Source organism: Ranitomeya imitator, chromosome 2, assembly GCF_032444005.1.
Source record: "Ranitomeya imitator isolate aRanImi1 chromosome 2, aRanImi1.pri, whole genome shotgun sequence".
NCBI lineage: Eukaryota > Metazoa > Chordata > Amphibia > Anura > Dendrobatidae > Ranitomeya > Ranitomeya imitator.
The window spans coordinates 829,440,270-829,462,303 of record NC_091283.1 but is presented as its reverse complement, the minus strand read 5'-3'; positions in this window follow the sequence as shown (position 1 = coordinate 829,462,303).

The window sequence follows — 22,034 nt, the reverse complement described above, 5'->3', positions numbered from 1 at the left end:
TTTACGGTGTTCACTGAAGGGGTTAACTAGTGGGACAGTTTTATAGGTCGGGTCGTTACGGATGTGGCGATACTAAATATGTGTACTTTTATTGTTTTTTTTTTTTAAATTTAGATAAACAATATATATTTTTTTTTTTTTAGGAATTTTTAAAAAAATTTTTTTACACATCTGAATATTTTTTTTTTTTACACTATAGCATTGCCCCAGAGGGAGGCTCTGAGCAGGCGCTGTGAAGCCACCTCCCTGCAGGACCCGGATGCAGCCCTGCGGCCATTTTGGATCCGGGCCTGCAGGGAGGAGGAGGTAAGAGACCCTCGGAGCAACGCGATCACATCGCGTTGCTCCGAGGGTCTCAGGGAAGCCTGCAGGGAGCCCCCTCCCTGCGAGATGCTTCCCTATACCGCCGGAACACTGCGATCATGTTTGATCGCGGTGTGCCGGGGGTTAATGTGCCGCAGGCAGTCCGTGACCGCTCCTGGCACATAGTGCCGGATGTCAGCTGCGATAGTCTGTGAGCGCAGCTGATCGCGCTGGACGTACTATCCAGTCACTGGGAATTAAGTCCCAGGTCACCTTGACGGGATAGTACGTCCAATGGGATTAAGGGGTTAAGATATGGTATGGCAGTAATGTGGGATTGATTAGTCACAATATGGAGGTAATAATTTCTCATCGTATAGTGGTACGATTTAGTCACAGTGGTAATAACTGATTGATAGATAGATAGATAGATAGATAGATAGATAATAGATTATAGACAATATATAGATAATGGATAGATATATGATTTATAGATAATAGATAGATAGATAGATAGATAGATAATAGATTATAGACAATATATAGGTAATGGATAGATATATGATTTATAGATAATAGATAGATAGATAATATATTATAGACAATATATAGATAATGGATAGATATATGATTTATAGATAATAGATAGATAGATAGATAGATAGATAATAGATTATAGACAATATATAGGTAATGGATAGATATATGATTTATAGATAATAGATGAATAGATAGACAGATAGATAGATTTGACCAGAACAAATACCTAACACTGATCGAAAGTTTTGAGGGTCCATAAAAGTGGCAAATTAAGGATTTGATTAGCATCAGGTGTCTGGTCCACCATCATAATTCAGATGTGGCAGTCTTCTGCTGAACTTCACGCTAAACCATTATTATTATAATTAAGGGCCTGGACTCACTGGAGATCTTCTCTTCCTCTGGTTGACCAATCTGACCTTGGGACAACTCATACTTTATAATTTCAGAACAAGTAGTTGTGTCTACTGTATAAAAGCTGGGCTTTTGGCCACAATGTTTGATGCATCCATCGTTTTCCCCATATATCTCTCACTTTCCTTTGCGCCGCTCAGTTCCAGAATTGTGGTCAACATCTGCTATGATGTTCTCAGGATCACTGCACCCTCAGCCAACAATTCTGTGCCCATTCCTAATGAAGTATGAAAGGGTTCAGAAGGTTTCTTGTAGGTGACATTATATGCTCCTTCATTAGCAAAGATTGCAGAGTCCAACCATTCATGGTGGGGCCTAGAGGGACCTTGCCCATAAAACAGTAGACAACAGCTCTGAGAAAGCCATATATCCTATATGACACTTTTGTCCTTGCGTATGATATTTAGTATATGTCCTATGTAGGTGCTAGCCCCGAACCTAAATGATGTTCATCTAAAAAATATATGTCCTCATGACAGATCCTCCACAATTCCTCCTAACGTTGCGTTGCTGAATTTAGCTAAAAGCACCCAAAAAAATTGAAATTCACCGAGTCTCAAAACCTCCAATCATCTCAAGAATAATGAGTCACAACAGAGAAGTCGTTTCTTACCGTAGAGACAAAAGAACGATTCACAACAGTCAAGAAATAAATGTCTTCATAATCAAGCAAATACAATTATATGCGTTACAGAGCGTGAAAAGCGAGACTTGGGAGATACAACATCATTCTTACCGGAAAATTCCTTCACAAAATCAATTAATCAACGAAACAAAGATTAAATGAGCGTAATAAAGTGACATCAATCTAATTAAAACGTATAATGATGTCTATGATGGGAAAAGAGTCGCAATGTGATCAGCTGGAAAGAATTCATTGCGAGAAGGAGATTGTAAAAAAAAAAAATGAAATTTTTGTCTTCAAGGAGACTTATTTTGCGTAACCTTTGCAAAAAGCTTTTAATTTAGATATCGTAGAAAATTATTGTAAATGAGCTGTTAAGATCTATGGCCCGGCCAGAGATCTCCCTGAGAATCTGCCTGAATGAAAGGGAACATTACCAATGTGAGACATGTAGATCAGGAGAGCAGACTCTGTCATTACATGTCTCACACTGGTAACTCTACCTTTCATTTATAATAAGCTCTGGACGCAGATTCTCAGAAAGATCTATGGCCAGCCTATAGATCATAACAGCTCATACCTGCTGTATCTGGTACTTTCCAGAACTTGCTGAAAAATAAGTAAGAGGTGGAGAAACTAACGGACTGATTAGGTGGTAGAACAAGGATTGATTTCTGTTCTGTGCTAGTAGTAAAATTCAGGATGAAAAACCCAACTGTTTTGTTTTCCAATTTACTCCATGACATTCGTCGCAGTTCCACAGAAGACTCCGAGGAGTAAATTTCAGCACAATCAAACCTGTGGTATCCATCATCCATTATCAATCCAAGGAGGGCCCGAGCTGCAGACAGCCAAGTAAATGATTATAAATAAGGCGCTTTGCTTATTTACCAAGAAGACGCTCCCCGCAGAACACGCACGGGAGCAGAAACATTTACATTTGTGCCGTTGATTTGCTCTGTTGCTATGTTCATGGAATTTCACCTCTGGGAATGTTGAGTAAATGACTTGCTGGTATCGGGGATGTAGAAAACGCACGTCTTTCATTCCTTCTGCCTGAGTGATGAGGCTTGTCTAGAAATTACTCTGCGCGAGAATCTCCTTCCTGTTGACTTTGCAAAATTCCCATGCAAATTAATTTAAAAAAATGCCCCCCCCCTGCGATCGCCGGTTGCATTCATTCTGGCAAAAATTTAATGCCTTATTTTTTTCATAACCCGTTCAGATAATGGGTGAGATATTTGACATGCCTGGATTTAATGTAAATGACTCTATATGTAGAAAAAAGTCTAATGCATCCATGTAATCAGCTTCGCGGCCATTATCGCAGTGCTGGGACTGTGTACACAATGTTACGATACACCGAACCCGAGACGTTATTAGGTCCTCAGAGAGTAACCTCCAAGAATAGCTCAGAAGCAGCCGCCATGGGGATCATGGACACATCGGTTGGTAGAGAAGGATATTCGGTTGCAAACTAACAAAACAATGAATTACAAAAGTGATAAAGAAAAAATCACCACTCGTTTATTTACAAACAATCATTCATTTGTTATATTACGCGTTTTCATGGTAACAGACTCTGCGTAGTCAGACTTTGCACTCAGTCTTTTCCTTTTTTCTCCCACCTCTCACCACGTCTTATTTCTACGTAAGGTCCCTGACACGAGCTGGGACAGACCTGAGCAGTTATGGAAGAGTGATACCAATGGGTTCATGATCAGAGACATAAGAGACTACGACAATATTGTAGGAAAAAAATCAGCTGACCCTTGTGGAGGCTATTATGGGATTCTTGGAATCCTGCTCAGTGTGGCTAAACTAAGATCCAAAGAAAGAAAATTCTCCAGCTGTGTTCCAAATAATAATACATATATTCATTTTTCCGACTGTAACTCAGTTCATTATCCATTAATAAGGGCTGAGTTACAGTCCAAAACGCGTAGGAAAAGGAAAAGATATGGTAGAATGTACTTGCCGATGTCTTCCTAACATGATGGAATAAAGTTTACAGTTTTATTTGGTGCACAGTTGGAGAATTTTCATTTTTGGATGTCAGAGAATACTTTTTTTTAAAATGCAATTGCTACAAGGACTGACTGAATTCACTGAGTCCCACTTCCAGCACCCACGACAAACAGATTTTGCTAAGGAAAGCCACAACTGGACCAACAACTCACCAGATAAATGGAATAATTCCCTAGATAAAAGGCCATTTTTGAAGTTGAAGTCCACTAAAACAGGAGCTGCTCCTAGTGAGTGACCCTCCTTTCTGGCTTACACAGAGCAGAGGTCTTCATTTAATGAGGTCCATATACATAAACTGGGCAATCAAAGGGATTTTTCAGCATGAGGCTACACATTTAATTGGGTTGTCTCCGCTTGTTAAATGGGCAAAATTGGAAAAGTGTTTGTAAAAAAATTATTATTATACATTTTTTATAGCGCCATTTATTCCATGGCGCTTTACATGTGAAAAGGGGGCAAATATAGACAAATACAATAAACATGAGCAAAAACAAGGCATTAACAGGTACAGAAGGAGAGAGGACCCTGCCCGCGAGGGCTCACAGTCTACAGGGGATGGGTGAGGATGCACTAGGAGAGGGTAGAGCTGGTTGTGCGGCAGTTCAGTAGGTTGAGGATCACTGCAGATTGTAGGCTTGTCGGGAGAGGTGGGTCTTCAGGTTCTTTTTGAAGGTTTCCGTGGTAGGCGAGAGTCTGATGTGTTGGGGTAGAGAGTTCCAGAGTATGGGGGAAGCACGGGAGAACTCTTCGATGCGGTTGTGGGAAGAGGAGATAAGAGGGGAGTAGAGAAGGAGATCTTGTGAGGATCGAAGGTTGCATGTAGGTAAGTACCGGGTGACCATGTCATAGATGTATAGAGGAGACTGGTTGTGGATGGCTTTGTATGTCATAGTAAGGGTTTTGAACTGGAGTCTCTGGACGATAGGAAGCCAGTGAAGGTCTTGGCATAGGGGAGAGGCTGGGGAATAGCGGGGAGACAGATTAGTTGGGCAGCAAAGTGTGGGATGGATTGGAGTGGTGCCAGAGTACTAGAGGGGAGGCCAGAGAGTAGGAGGTTGCAGTAGTCAAGGCAGGAGATGATAAGGGAGTGCACTAGTGTTTTTGTGGTTTCATGGTCAAGGAATGCGCGGATCCGGGAAATATTTTTGCAACTTTGCAATATACATGACTGCAAAAGTTTTATAAGGAGGTTGGATTGTTGGATCTGACCTGCTTCAGTCCCCTAGTTCTACTCTGATGCCACAAGGGCTATGCTTTGCCTGCTTTCAGCATATGAGGGTGCACAGCTTGGGCCACCATCGCAACCATACTGTCATCCAGAACTGTCTGTCAATCATTAGGAGCTGACCACCACTTTGCAAAAAGGAAGCTTGAACATGGCTGTCAATGACACCCACACTTTTCATCATCCAATGCAATTATTCAGGTGGACTCCGACCAACCATTTATTTCAAGATCACTGGTGACTTTAGTGGACACTTTGCAATTTCTCATTTCACCTGAAGTATCCCCAACCGTTTTCCTGCACAAGTAGAAAACATGGCCAACAATCATCTCCCCTTTTCTTTAGCCTACCTGTTCCCCCTCTACCCATGTAAGTTTATGCCCACCCAAGAAGAAGAGGGTTCGGCTGCTGTTCACCTCCTGGTCATTCTATATTTGCTAGATGGACAGTTTGACCCTTGGCCAGATGCCGTCACGTATCTTTTTACCTACATAAAATTGGGAACAGTAATGGGAACAACCCCTGTTCTAAGTCATACAGCGGGATCAGCAGCAGCCTCTGTGGATCGAATATTGCAGCTTCTATACTTAGTCTCTATGTGTAGAGTCACAATGGGCATATTCATCTGTTATTATTACTCTTATGGCCTCGCAGACTGGTGAGACATGCTACAATGTATAAAGACTGACAATCTGCTCAATTAAAATTAGAGCTTAAAGGGAACCTGTCACCTGAATTTTGCGGGACTGGTGTTGGGTCATATGGGCGGAGTTTTCAGGTGTTTGATTCACTCTTTCCTTACCCGCTGGCTGCATACTGGCTGCAATATTGGATTGAAGTTCATTCTCTGTCCTCGGTAGTACACGCCTGTGTAAGGTAATCTTGCCTTGCGCAGGCGTGTACTACGGAGGACAGAGAATGAACTTCAATCCAATATTGCAGCCAGCGGGTAAGGAAAGGGTGAATCAAACACCTGAAAACTCCGCCCATATGACCCAAAACCAGTCCCGCCAAATTCAGGTGACAGGTTCCCTTTAAGTGAGAGGTTTTCATTAAGCAGCCAATCAACAACATCTAAAAAAACAGCATTAATTGGGAATCGCACCCTAAACCCCATTCCAGAAACTAATGACTTACAACAAGTATTACATTAGGTACAGATGGAGATAACTGACTACAGGAAAAACTTTCCAACTTAGGCTACTTTCACACTAGCGTCGGACCAGGATCAGTAATGTAATGTATGTACACAGTGACTGCACCAGCAGAATAGTGAGTGCAGCTCTGGAGTATAATACAGGATGTAACTTAGATTCAGTAATGTAATGTATGTACACAGTGACTGCACCAGCAGTATAGTGAGTGCAGCTCTGGGGTATAATACAGGATGTAACTCAGGATCAGTAATGTAATGTATGTACACAGTGACTGCACCAGCAGAATAGTGAGTGCAGCTCTGGGGTATAATACAGGATGTAACTCAGGATCAGTAATGTAATGTATGTACACAGTGACTGCACCAGCAGAATAGTGAGTGCAGCTCTGGGGTATAATACAGGATGTAACTCAGGATCAATATAGGATACACAATTATATAACTTCTTATATAGTTTAATTCTTTGTAATACGGCAGTGGCAGTCATGCCCTTAAATAAACTTTTTCTCTTTAAACTTTGTCTTTTAATTTGTTCCAGAAAATAATCAGAACACAAATCAGGGGTTTATCCTATGGTCATAAAAAATGAGTGAGCCGGCGTCATTGCATAGTTTTGTGCACATTTCTACAGACTGACAGCATGCCAAAGGTCATTAATGTTAGAGCATAGCTCAGTGAACACTGTAATTGACTGATCCTGACACTTGATGAGATTTACAAATCAGCAAAGTCAATTGAGGACTGTGCTCTGTGTAAACTACCTGCGGACCCGCTCAATGACTCAGCCATCCAAGAACAAAGCGGGCAATGGCTGATCCAATCAATTAAGGACAAAGTCTCAGCCTGAAGTTTTATGAGTCACGAAAAACTGTGTGACCCGAAGCTTCTTCATGGACGTCAATAAATAATATGTAAAATGGTGGCTGTGCAACTTGTAGCATGTCGAGAGTTTTAGTACCTAATTCATCATTTGCATTTTTTAAGTCCGTTTTCTCTTGTCTTATGATATTTGATGAAGTTTATTGCACCAAATGCATCAAAATGGCGCATGAGGTTCACAAATTTTGCACAAAGTAAAATATGGGATTTTTTTAAGGTATTCAATCATTTTTGTGCATTTAAAAAAAAAAACTGTTAGCAAATACCACAAAACAAGAAAAGAAACGCATCATGTGGGGTCATTATACAGCATGGAGCATCATGTGGGGCCATTATGCAGTATAGAGCATCATGTCAGGCCATTATACAGTATGGATCATCATGTGAGACCATTATACAGTATGGAGCATAATGTGAGACCATTATACAGTATGGAGCATCATGTGAGGTCATTATACAGTATGGAGCATCATGTGGGGTCATTACACAGTATTGAGCATCATGTGAGGCCATTATAAAGTATAGAGCATCATGTGGGGCCATTATACAGTATCGAGCATCGTGTGGGGTCATTATACAGTATGGAGCATCATGTGGGGTCGTTACACAGTATAGAGCATCATGTGGGGCTATTATACAGTATTGTGCACTGTGTGGGCACATTATACAGTATTGAGCATCATGTGTGGCCATTATAAAGTATAGAGCATCATGTGGGGCCTGTTATGATCCGGTGACCTTGGAGCCGCATGGAACTTTCTCTGAGTTGGTGGAAACTGTACTGACCGCAAATCCTGAACTTAACACCGCAACTAGAAGTAGCCGTGGGGTGTGCCTAACAAATCCTAGACACCTCGACACAGCCGGAGGACTAAATACCCCTATAGATGGAAATAGGAATTCTACCTTGCCTCAGAGCAGAACCCCAAAGGATAGGCAGCCCCCACAAATATTGACTGTGAGTAGTAGAGGAAAAGACACACGCAGGCAGGAAACAGGATTTAGCAAAAGAGGCCACTCTAGCTAAAATAGGAAAGGATAGGACAGGATACTAAGCGGTCAGTATTAAAACCCTTCCAAAAATATCCACAGCAGAAGATACAAAAAATTCCACCATCTAACTAAAGATGTGGAGCGTATATCTGCAACTCCAGAGAATCCAACAAGACTGAGAAAACACTGACACAATCTAAGCTGGACAAGAGAAAACAAATGAATAGCACAGAATTATTAAGCACACAGCATGTGTGCCACAGAAACAAAAACCAGACACTTATCTTTGCTGAATTGGCAGCAAGGCAGGAGAAACCAGACAAAGCTCCAAAACCTCCCAGAACCATGGACAACTGGCAAGGACTAATGAATCCTGCACACCTAAATATCCCAGTCAGAACTGCAATCAGCAGATACACCTGGCCAAGACTGCGACTCAGGGACAACTGCATTCCCACCTACAACCACTGGAGGGAACCCAAAAGCAGAATTCACAACAGGGGCCATTATACACTATGGAGCATCATGTGGAGTCATTATACAGTATGGAGCATCATGTGGTGCAACTATACAGCATGGAGCACTGTGTGGGCCATTATACAGTATGGAGCATCATGTGAGGCCATTTTACAGTAAGGAGCATCAAGTGGGGCCATTATACAGTATAGAGCATCATGTGGGGTCATTATACAGTATGGAGCATCATGTGTGGCCATTATACTGTACGCAGCATCATGTGTGACCATTATACAGTATGGAGCACCATGTGAGGCCATTATACTGTATGGAGCACCATGTGAGGCCATTATACAGTATGGAGCATCATGTCGGACCATTATACAGTATAAAGCACCATGTGAGGCCATTATACAGTATGGAGCACTATGTGGGCACATTATACTGTATGGAGAAGTATGTGGGGCCATTATACAGTATGGAGCCCTGTTCATACAGGTACTATACAGATGATCAGGTTTTTAATACATCAGATAGGGATTATATACATTAGACAGGACTGCTCTATTAAGGGTATACCTTGGCGATTGGTGGAGCAGCTTAACATACTTTTTTTGCAAAAAAAAAATGTATTAACTAAATACCCTGTATTTTTTCATTTTTTGACTAGCACTTGCTTATTTACTGTGACTTTTTTACAACAGAGTATTTTTTTACCTCTCTGTGCGCTTTTGTGTTTTCAAGTTCTTTGGTGGTGTGAACAGGTTCCTACAGACTTGTTCACTATGCAGGTGGCCCATGTGTTTTTGGTTTTATAGTATGGAGCACTAAGTGGGCACATTATACTGTATGGAGCACTATGTGGGGCCATTATACAGTATGGGGCATCATGTGGGGCCATTATACAGTATGGAGCATCATGTGGTGCCATTATACAGAATGGAGCACTGTGTGGGGCTATTATACAGTATGGAGCACTATGTGGGCCATTATACAGTATGGAGCACTATGTGGGGCTATTATACAGTACGGAGTACTTTGTGGGCCATTATACAGTATGGAGCACTATGTGGAGCCATTTTACAGTGTGGAGCATCATGTTGGGCCACTATACAGCATGGAGCACTATGTGGGCACATTATCCTGTATGGAGCACTGTGTGGTGCCATTATACAGTATGGGGCATCATGTCGGACCATTATACAGTATGGAGCACCATGTGAGGCCATTATACAGTATGGAGCACTATGTGGGCCATTATACATTATGGAGCATTATGTGGGGCTATTATACAGTGTGGAGTACTTTGTGGGACATTATACAGTATGGAGCACTATGTGGAGCCATTTTACAGTGTGCAGCATCATGTTGGGCCACTATACAGCATGGAGCACTATGTGGGCACATTATCCTGTATGGAGCACTGTGTGGCGCCATTATACAGTATGGAGCATCATGTGGGGCCACTAATACAGTGTGGAGAATTATGAGGAGCAATTATACAGTGTGGAGCACTATGTGGAGCCATTATACAGTATTGAACATCATGTCGGACCATTATACAGTATGGAGCACCATGTGGGGCCTTTATATAGTATGGAGCACTATGTGGGTACATTATACAGTTTGGAGCACTATGTGGTCACATTATACAGTTTGGAGCACTATGTGGGGCCATTATACAGTATGGAGCACTATGTGGTCACATTATACAGTTTGGAACACTATGTGGGGCCATTATACAGTATGGAGCATTAGGTGGTCACATTATACAGTTTGGATCACTATGTGGGGCCATTATACAGTAAGGAGCACTATGTGGTCACATTATACAGTTTGGAGCACTATGTGGGGCCATTATACAGTATGGAGCACTATGTGGTCACATTATACAGTTTGGAGCACTATGTGGGGCCATTATACAGTATGGAGCACTATGTGGGGCCATTATACCGTATCCTTTATATATTTAAATTATGCCATTGGGCTATATGCTTTTTACTGCTGTTACATAACATATTATACTGTATTATTACACTAAAATTCCAAAAGTCAATAGTTTTTTTTTGATAAGGAAAACCTTCCTCAATTGTAGACTTTTTTTTAACAAATATCAAGGTTGGCCAGTGACTTTGTGCAAGCTTTTCACTTTGGCCCTATGTGTATTTGAATATGATATTCCTGGCCTAAAGGGTTATTTTCATCATGATAAAGGGATATAATTGCAAAGAGGTCGTAAAAACAAACAATTTGGCAATTTTACTTTTGAATAAAAATCCACTTCATTCTCAAGAACAGACCTCCACTTCAATCGGTGGCTAGTATATTAAGCTTGGAGTGCAGCGCTTACAAGCTCTTTAATATTGATGCTATAGCGCACTAATGTATAAGTAGTTTTTCTAATAGTCCATTGCTGCAAGCTAGTGTTTGCCAGCTTAAAGAAGCAAAGACGATGACAGGCGTGTAAGTGAATGTTCATCAGTATTTTGCATCGGCGCCCTCATATAGCATTGTAGCTGCTGCATGCATGTACATAATATACATTTCTCAAATCCAATGCATGGTGAACATATCAGAAAATTCACTATATGGCAGAAAATCTAACTTAGACAAAAAGATTAACCTCGCTGGCGCTCATCAGTAAGACTTTAATATTCCTTCCCTAAGCATGGAGCTCCCCCTTGGGATCAGTCACTTCCTCAAGGAGCGGAATCTCCGCAGTTGGCTGTCTTGATTGACATATCCTCGGAAGGCTGAGACTCCGATACCAGAGGAAGCTTTAATGCTACCTTTTTTCTATAAATTTTGGGGCACACACCACAATGACCTCGGTCATAGATATCACAGCCAAAAAAAAGCAGAACTATAAAAAACACCAAAGGCACAGCACTTTTTAGAAATGGCTAAAATAATAATTTTTATTATAACTAATATAAAACAGCATAAGAGTTGTATTTGTGAAAGTATTACATAGTAACATAGTAACATAGTTAGTAAGGCCGAAAAAAGACATTTGTCCATCCAGTTCAGCCTATATTCCATCATAATAAATCCCCAGATCTACGTCCTTGACAAACAAAGTTTTGGGAAAAAAGTAAAAAAGTGTGGGTATGGCTAGGAATAAGAAGCGTGTAAGACCCTGGAGCAGTACATAGTATAATCAATTATATAAAATACAAATACAAATGGTAATATGTCAATATTGTACGTGTACACAAGAAGTAGTACACTATCAGAATATAATATGAGATGATATAGCTTCTCCGTCTAAGTAGGAGGCCGGCGCACCATCGAGTATAAGTAGTTTAATTATAAACTGAATAATAATGGCCAAATGTAGGTGATGCACAGCCCACAAAAGAACCAGAGCAGATATATAGGTAAACAAATGGTGAACAGTACAGACCAAAAGTTTGGACACACCTTCTCATTTAAAGATTTTTCTGTATTTTCATGACTATGAAAATTGTACATTCACACTGAAGGCATCAAAACTATGAATTAACACATGTGGAATTATATACTTAACAAAAAAGTGTGAAACAACTGAAATTATGTCTTATATTCTAGGTTCTTCAAAGTAGCCACCTTTTGCTTTGATGACTGCTTTGCACACACTTGGCATTCTCTTGATGAGCTTCAAGAGGTAGTCACCGGGAATGGTCTTCCAACAATCTTGAAGGAGTTCCCAGAGATGCTTAGCACTTGTTGGCCCTTTTGCCTTCATGGTAAAATAGCTGCTAGGAAACCACTGCTAAGGACAGACAACAAGCAGAAGAGACTTGTTTGGGCTAAACAACACAAGGAATGGACATTAGATCAGTGGAAATCTGTGCTTTGGTCTGATGAGTCCAAATTTAAGATCTTTGGTTCCAACCACCGTGTCTTTGTGCGACGCAGAAAAGGTGAACGGATGGACTCTACATGCCTGGTTCCCACCGTGAAGCATGGAGGAGGAGGTGTGATGGTGTGGGGGGGCTTTGCTGGTGACACTGTTGGGGATTTATTCAAAATTGAAGGCATACTGAACCAGCATGGCTACCACAGCATCTTGCAGCTGCATGATATTCCATCCGGTTTGTGTTTAGTTGGACCATCATTTATTTTTCAACAGGACAATAGCCCCAAACACATCTCCAGGCTGTGTAAGGGCTATGTGACCGAGAAGGAGAGTGATGGGGTGCTACACCAGATGACCTGGCCTCCACAGTCACCAGACCTGAACCCAATCGAGATGGTTTGGGGTGAGCTGGACCACAGAGTGAAGGCAAAAGGGCCAACAAGTGCTAAGCATCTCTGGGAACTCCTTCAAGATTGCTGGAAGACCATTCCCAGTGACTACCTCTTGAAGCTCATCAAGAGAATGCCAAGAGTGTGCAAAGCAGTAATCAAAGCAAAAGGTGGCTGCTCTGAAGAACCTAGAATATAAGACATATTTTCTGTTGTTTCACACTTTTTTGTTAAGTATATAATTCTACATGTGTTAATTCATAGTTTTGATGCCTTCAGTGTGAATGTACAATTTTCATAATCATGAAAGTACAGAAAAATCTTTAAATGAGAAGGTGTGTCCAAACTTTTGGTCTGTACTGTATGTAAACTTATAGTAAAGACCACAGAGTAATCCTCATAATATTTACCAGTAGAGCCAAGGACACACCACACCCGACGCGCGTGTTGCTCTGGAAAGCTTTGCCCAGAGGTGGTGGATAGCTGGAGGGGTGGCTATTTATATAGCCATTGGCCAATGACAGAGAGGCGCAATGCCTCTCTAAATTATTGATATTTTGCAGTCCTGAATTAGTTCCTGGAGGAGGCAGCACGTGATCGGGTAAAGTGACTCGGCATCATAGATCAACTAGCCCATGGTGCGATCATGCGAGTCAACAGGAGGAACAACATCCCCTGGAATGCATAAATCACTTCTGGGCACTTCTATGTTCTCCTCCAGTGCCTTACACTCTTCTTATTTCTAGCCATATCCACCCCTTTTTTTCCTGTACTTGTTCCTTCCCAAAAATGTGTTTGTCAATACTTTTATTCATACAACTCTTGTGTTGTTTTATATTAATTATAATAAATATTGCTATTTTAGCCTTTCTAAAATGTGTTGTGTTTTCGTTGTTTTCTATTAATGCTGGGGGCTTATTCCATTCAGAGTTTACCAATACACGTAAGGGTTATACGACTGGGTTGAATTCTAATTGCAAAGTGTGGTGGTCCTAACCATAAACAATCAAATGTATCCAGCTCAGACTGATCCAGAAAAATGGTACTTTTCACTATGAGTTTGGGTAACTGGGTACATCAATCTACTCTTCCGTATGGTCTGAAAGACTCATGGAAAAGTGGGTATCTTTCTGGACATCTGGAAGTGTAGCTACTAGTCATTAGGGGTGTAGTGAGGACCTGTGCAAGTTTGCACTAGATAGCCTCCAAAATGCATGGACAAAGATGAAAACAGGTAGGTTCTGTGCCTATCACTAATACAAGGGGCATTGTGTCAGGCACTAATAGAGTAGAGAACTGTGGCTGCCACTATAAAGGAGGGCACTATACAAGAGGGTACTATAGAGGAGGGCACTGCGACTGAAGTTAATTTAGCAGGATTGTTTTGTGTCTAAAACTTATGCATCTCCATGTTCACATGGACTGTACCTTACCAAGGAATGTACTTTAGCAAAAACTAGAGAGCATATGAACCCTCATGCATGTGCTTAGTTGGAAATATTCCCAAATTTTGTGGGAGTGTCTGCATTAATTGGACAGCATCCAGGCAAATTTGGGGCTGTCCGGACTGAAAGGGGTAGAGTTTGTTTAATGTGAGAAATGCACCAATTTGGGTCTTGTCAGATGTGGTTCTCAGTTGGGCGGGGAGTGGGGTAAATTTAGACATCCCTATTCCGCCAACAGCTATATTGCCAAGTGACCTCCTGATGAAGCTGAAGATGTGGTGAAACACGCGTCAAGGTCTGCTTTTTAGTCTTCTGTTTTCATGTCCCACTATTATTGTACTTCTGTGTCTTAATTGATATTTTATTATCTTCTATAATTGACTTCAATAAAATGTGTTATATTATAACTATGATCAATTGCTCCTTTGCTTTTCGCTATTGGTTTATATTGCCAAGTATGTTTGTGCATGTAGAATATGAAGAACAAGCAGGGCTTCTATGTAAAGCTTGTGGGAGGGAATAGTCCCCTAAGCCTCAGATGCCTCGGATTTAGGAATATCATGTGTAGCCACACATAACATGCGGTGAGTATAGAGAACATTGCACCATAGAACATTCTTTATATATCTTCCATAGCTGTCACTGTATCCTATTATCTGGCTGTGAACGTATTAACCAATTAGGAAGGTCTGGTCAATATGTGCTGAGCGATCGTTCACAGAGATACCGGAGACCATTTATCTGTGATATCGACTTCCCATTAGATGTGGGATGAGCTGTAATATTTATGGCATCCGTCCGTTCTTGGGGAATGATGAATATGAGTTTCACTGAGAACAGAATCAAAGTGTTCAGTAAAAAAAAGTAAATGGAAAAGAACATTACAAGGAGTCCTTCATATATCATCAGGGGAAAAAAAACATGGTGCCGTGAACAGGAAAATACTCTCTAAGTCATTATATTTTCTACTGGGAGCTCTGTGTCCAAACCTTACAAAAAAGCAGCCCCCTCTGCCTCCCTCACAGCGGAACATCCCAGCAGGGACTAAACCTTCAACCATCAGCTGTGATACACAGGGACAGTCAGCGGCCTGGAAATTATGAAAGCTGAAAGGGCAAATGCTTCCCTAGTTACTAGACATTGTGGACTTTAATAATGTGAACCCCATTTTCCTTAAAGGGACGCTAACATCAGAAAATTATCGATCGTTTAAATCAAGTTTTTGTCTTAAATGTATTCTTTAAAAAATGTTGGCAATGTTTGTTTTTTTTCCATAACACAATCTGTATTAAAAAAAAAAAAATCTATATACAGTATATAGTAATCTTACAATTTTTGCACTGGCCACTAAAACTCTAACTTCCTGTTGTCTCAGGAAACAACACATGTACATTAGCCACAATGGTCAGTCTCTGACCCCAATTGGAGTATGTAATGAGCATGTGCAAAGGTCATTATGTAGGAAGGTGATCTGTGAGCTTGCTTATTGTGATTGGTGGATCGTGTGTTACCAGGTGTGTAGAGAGGTGTTACCTGTCATTGTAATCCAGGCTCTGATGATAATGAGTCTACTGAAAACACTTCCTGAAAAGAATTAGGAGTCTGAAAATGCTTCAGTGACCAGTGTAAATATTGCATTAATAATATCAGACAGTACTAAAAGAATATTACTATGCAATAGTCAAATAATACCGCCAGATAAGGCTAAAATAATGTTCTCAAACGCTACAAAATATTACCAGCATATACAGTAGTGCCCAACTAATACTGACAAACAGTGCTGAAAACGAACCATCATACAGTGCGAAAAGGAGACCACGTTAAAATGATTTAAACAATACAACACCGCACAAGGCTCAAATAATACCGCTATACAATGTCTCCAGTACAAAGCATTGAGTGCGGAAATAATTTTGCTATTAGTTGTTGTGTACATGCGTACACGTCCATTTACACAGTCAAGAATCACGTTTGGAGAATATACTGAAATCTGGGGCTTTTTTTAATTTTATTTTCGTGTGTATGAAAGAATACTAAGTTGTAAAGAAAAATAAGATCCAGGTGTTGCCATGGTTATAGGATACGGTATATTTTGTGTATTTGCTGAACAATGTAAAGTTACAACAGTGGGTTGCTGTGGCAACAGGAATTTAAAATCTAGGTCATGTGACACTCAGTGACTAAATAAATGGAACCAACTCACTTCTGTAAACTTTTTTGGGTTCTGGCCAGTCCCTTGTAGGTAGGAGAAGCTGTAGTGAGCGAAACATGCAAAATATGCGAAGAATTTACTTTCTTACCAAAAACTTTTTCATGGGATCAACCATTAACAGTGCTGTGGGGGCAGATGAGGCATGTGCACCAGGAGGAGGGGGGGGGACCAATATCCCACTGCCCACTGTCCAGGGTGTAGACGATACCACTAGCCGGAAATGCAAACTTGAGGACTATGCCCAGAGGGTCTCTTTCATACTTCCCAATAGTTGCCGATTTTGGAGATTGTCCCAGTATTTTGGGAAACGTTCCCAGCAAATTCATAGACGTCTTGGACTCAAAGAGGTGGGTTCTACTCAAAGCCAACCTACAAATGGGCGGTCCAATGGAATTGGGGTGAAGCTTTTTAACCAAAATTTACACAAATCAGTATTAGTATCCATGCTAGTGCAGTGAGAATTAATTTATAAGGACGCATCGTAATTAATTTATAGAGAAATTACATACAGTAGACTATTAGAGTGTCCAGAAAGGGATAGAGTCTCGCCCTTTCCCCAAAAAATGTGGGAGTAACAGAGCATCTGCATAAAAAGATAATCCGTGTGTATAGCATTTATTTCTACTATCACAAAACAGTCATTAACTCCTCTATCTTCTAATAATGATGAAATGACTCTGCTCATTCTCCCCAGTCTATACAGTAAAGCTTAAAGGGTTTTTTTCATTTTATTAAAAGGATCCCGTCACCAAAAAAAAACGCTATATCCCTACAGACATGGGGTTAATCTGCAGGTTAATAGTGTTATTATCCAGCCTGGCGCCGGCACTTAGCTGAACACTGCGGGGAGAAAATGAACTTTATTCTGGTTTCAGTCACTGGGGCGGCGCTGGTTCAGTCACCACTCTGAGTATAGAGAGCGGCAGCTGTGACCGTACCCCCGACATTGACTGATACTGGCTTTGCATTGGGGCCGACTGTCAGTCAGGGCAGGGGGCACGGCTGATGACTGAACAAGCGCCAGCGCAAAGGAGTTCCTGAAGATAGGAACATGAGTCAACCCCTTTAGAAGTGGGCTACATGAAACAGGAGCATGTTGTGTACAGACAAGTGGCCGGTTTAAAAACTACAATATTACAAGATACTTCTATATATGGATCACATAAAATAATAATAATAAAAAAAAACAGTGTAAGGAAATATATAGGCAGGTGAAGGTGGTCAGGAATGCACAGAACTACAGACAGTGGTGAGATAAGTTACATTAAAAATGTAAGGTGCACAAAAGCCTCCAACCACGTCAAGGTGCACCCAAATATGGATGGTGAGATGAGTTACATTAAAAACGTAAGGTACTTAGTTAGCGTTTCTTGATCAAAGAGCACAAAAGCATCCAACCACATCAAGGTGCACCCAAATATGAATGGTCCCCAACTATTAAATGTACTACCTCTCCATGTGCCAAACCACTGGTTAGGGACCATGCATACTTAGGTGCACCTTGACGTGGTTGGAGGCTTTTGTGCTCTTTGATCAAAAAATGCTAAATAAGTATCTTACGTTTTTAACATTTGCAGCAATATTGGCGTTCATGTATTCATTGATTGCAGTGTATGATGCATCGTGTATATAGATGTATCAAAGGGTCCAGTCTGGAGGTTGTATTAAGGAGGGTCTGATGTAGGGTCTGTAATCTTTACACAGGTTCTGGACCAGGATTCCTATTATTTTGGGCCTTTGATATGAGGATTGGAAGCTTTTGGGGTGTGATTTAAGAATTATCCTAATTTCGAATGACTTAAATGACACACCCTATATAAATGGATGGAACGTAAGGGTCAAAATTTTGAGCAGTCAACCAATTTATTACCAGTTTTTGGAATTTCTCTCATGTACTTTCTCAAAAGTTGTCAAGAATTCTCCAAAGAAAGTGTCCAAGAAGGTGAAATAAAAAAATAAAATAAAAACGAGTCTTTGAAATGAGAGGAGGAAGCCGCCGGATACATTTACGTGATAAGATGTTTGTTTCCTGCTATCAAAAAGCATTTAAAGCAACAGAGCATAATAAATATAAAACAGTCTTGGAGCTTTCAGCATCATTTCTGAATATTCCCTTAGGGTAAAATAACCCTCGAAATGGTCATAAGCCTAAATGGTGCATGCAAAATACAGAGGGGATATGATGTATTTCCAGGAGATTCATGTTATCGTTTTCTTCTGTTGATACATTTTATTTTAAACTGTATTCAGCTTGTGGAGATGAAATTATCGACGGTGCAGAACTTATAGTAAGAAAAGTCTATGTCATTTCTCTAAAACACAGCACTAAACATAACTGGAAAAGAAACTAAGATTATTTTTCCTAGGAACTAGGAACAGCGCCCCTCTTGCTCACAGGCTGTGCTTGATATTGCAGCTGAATCCCATCAATCTTCCACCCACCTCCCACCCAGTTTTTTTTTGCTATAATTGTAAGTTGATATAGGGGACAGAAAGAATGGAGCATGAACAGGATCTGACTACACATGATTTGTAGTCTGTAACTATGGAGACACAAAGGTCTGTGGAGGAGCTGTAGGCAATTGGTAGGAGGTTGGTCCATTTGCAAATTTTGCATTGGAGCCTTCTAAATACATCTGTTTCCCATTCATAGGATAGTCAATAAATCATTCATTTATCACCAATCCGGGGAAAAGTTATAAATGCATATGGTGGATTCCAGTCCCATTGGGTACTCTAGGACCCTCACAATCATGAGAATGGGGGTCGTCAAATCTTCTACCTAAATGGAGCTTTGATGTGAATGCTGGACCATCGCTTCATTCACTTCCATGATGACATAGCTTTATATTTCCAGGACCACAAAAGGGACTGGGTTTCACAAAATCAGGTCTAAATATGGCATTCGAGGAGGCTTTTCTGGCATATTGGGGGTATATCGGGGCTGTTTTGAGGACGGTGTTTACATTTCTTGAACGGTAATTTCTGGTAAGCCGTCTATAGGACTGATAGCTCTCATAGAAGTGAAATAGAAGTGAATGAAGCGTTTGTCATTAGTGATGAGCGCGCGTCGGGGTGATTGGGTACGCATCACGTATCGCTTGAGCGCAATGCTAGCGTCCTCGCCCCACATGTTAGCCAGCCAATAAACATCCAGGGATTGCCTGCTTTACACAGTAATGGCGTAGTCATGTTGGCTACCGCATTACCGTTTATGGCAGGCAATCCTCGGGGACTTGAGCATGGCACTCTAACACCCACGATACTCGATGCGTACCCGAGCACCCCACTTGAGTGGCAACCACTGTCATGCATTTACACCTCCGTTCCTGTGACTCAGAAGATTTTGGAACTCCTGCTTTTAGGATTAGGTCCCAGTAGTCAGACTCCTAACAATCATGTATTTATTATTTAATCTGTGGGTGTAAGGTCAATAACGTGTTTCCTAGGTAAACCTCTTTAACCTATGCCTCCAAATGAGACTGAGATGTAATGCCACTCACAAACTGTGGACAGGGGTGGCGCTGTTTTTTGGGAAAAAGCCAAATTTAATATTTTGCATTTTACCCCAGTATCCTAGTGAGCAGACACAATGAAAGGTTTCATATGCAGAAAATGGATCCGGAGACGCTATGTACATAAACTGTGAATCTTATGACCCTTTCTGAGCAGCGCTATCCCCAGCCGACCGTTTCCGCCACAGAGATGAGGTTATAATACTGCCGCAGCGTTTATAAAGTTATTGATGAAGAAAGCCGAAAAGCCTCATCAAAGCCGTCTCAGATATCACGGAGACCAAGCCGCGAGTGGCCCGCGATCACCGCGTCGGAATGAGCAGATAATGAAGGCGTTATTACGGTATCGCAGTCAGTGGATACATTACAAGTCAGAGAAGAGAACCCTGCCGGGGGCAGATATGGACGGCTCAGCAAATTCTGGATTTTTTGCAGCACATATGGGTCTTATAGAATAATGGTGACTTAAAAGCGGAGGAGATGACACATCCAGGACTTCCTGGGTCTGCTGCATCAGCAATCCGAAAAAAAAAGCAATTAAAAGCGCGAGAGCTGGAGAAGTTGGATAGGGATATGCTTATTTTTGGCAGCCGCAGATCGAGGGAGGTGAACACTAACGGACGCAGCTAGTAAGGCAGTATTAGGCTACTTTCACACTAGCGTTGGACTCGGCCCGTCGCAGTGCGTCGGGCCGAGGTTCAGACGCTAGCAGTGAATGCGCCGCACAACGGGTGCAGCGGATGCATTTTTCCAGCGCATCCGCTGCCCCATTGTAAGGTGCGGGGAGGTGGGGTTCGGAAAAAGCGGTTGGAAAAAGCGGTCCGTCGGCACAAAAAACGTTACATGTAACATTTTTTGCTCCCGGCGGTCCGCCACAACACGGCGCAACCGTCGCACGACGGTTGCGACGTGTGTTAATGCGTCGCAATGCGTCGCTAATGTTAATCTATGGGGTAAAAACGCATCCTGCAAACAACTTTGCAGGATGCGTTTTTTCCCATAAACGACGCATTGCGACGTATTGCAAAAAACGCTGGTGTGAAAGTAGCCTAACTGTCACTAGCATTTGCCACCACTTTATGACCAGTCGGATGTAAGTGCTACAATTGTCCCGTGTCACCTTCATTTTTAATAAGATCGGAATATCCCTTCCAAGCTGCCCAAGTAGAGGTTGTAATATCATACTTACCAACAATTTAATAACCCAAATCAAGACATTTAAGCCCCTTCCTCAAGAATGCGCCAAAAATAATATGGAATAACCCCCCCCCAAAAAAAAATATTATATTAATTTGCATAAACCACATCCCTTTGCACTCCTGTTTCTGAGATTGTCAGAGCAAAATCAGTGGGAATCATGCTTCCAAAAATGAACTGAGTAGGTAATGTGCGAAGATTTTCTCATCCACTCTCCTTGTATGATTTAGACCATATAAAACAGTGCTCCATTGATTTTGAGCAATAGGTAGGAGTCAGTATTGGGCCCTCTTCTTTCTAACACTTTATTTTAATAGTCATGTCAAGGGCTTGTAGTAATTAACACAGAAGGGTTTAATGGGAACGGTACTTTCAGCAAATTTTGCAATATTCTTTGTAGTCTACAGTATATTATCATAGAAAAATGTTTCCTTTCCCATTTATGAGCCACTTCTCCTCTACCCTTGAACTTATCTTTCACTTTGTAAAAACAGCTCAACTCCATAAATCAATCATATTGATGAATATAAGAAACTTTATAAACTTTGTAATATATGTAATCAGTGAATTCTGCTTTTTTTCTCATCTTATAAGCCATTTCTTCCTCGCCCACTGCCTCATGTACTCACCATTATTCTGGAAAAACAGCTCAACTCCATCATATTCAGGTGTCAGGTTACTGAAGAAGGGGAGAAGGAGCAAAGTGAGAAACAGGCAGAGAGAGACACAGAAAGATCAAGCAAAGCTGTTTAACAACTCCTTTACCTGAACCCAGAGATGGAGTCACATCTAGACTGCTTAGTACTACAATAGAAA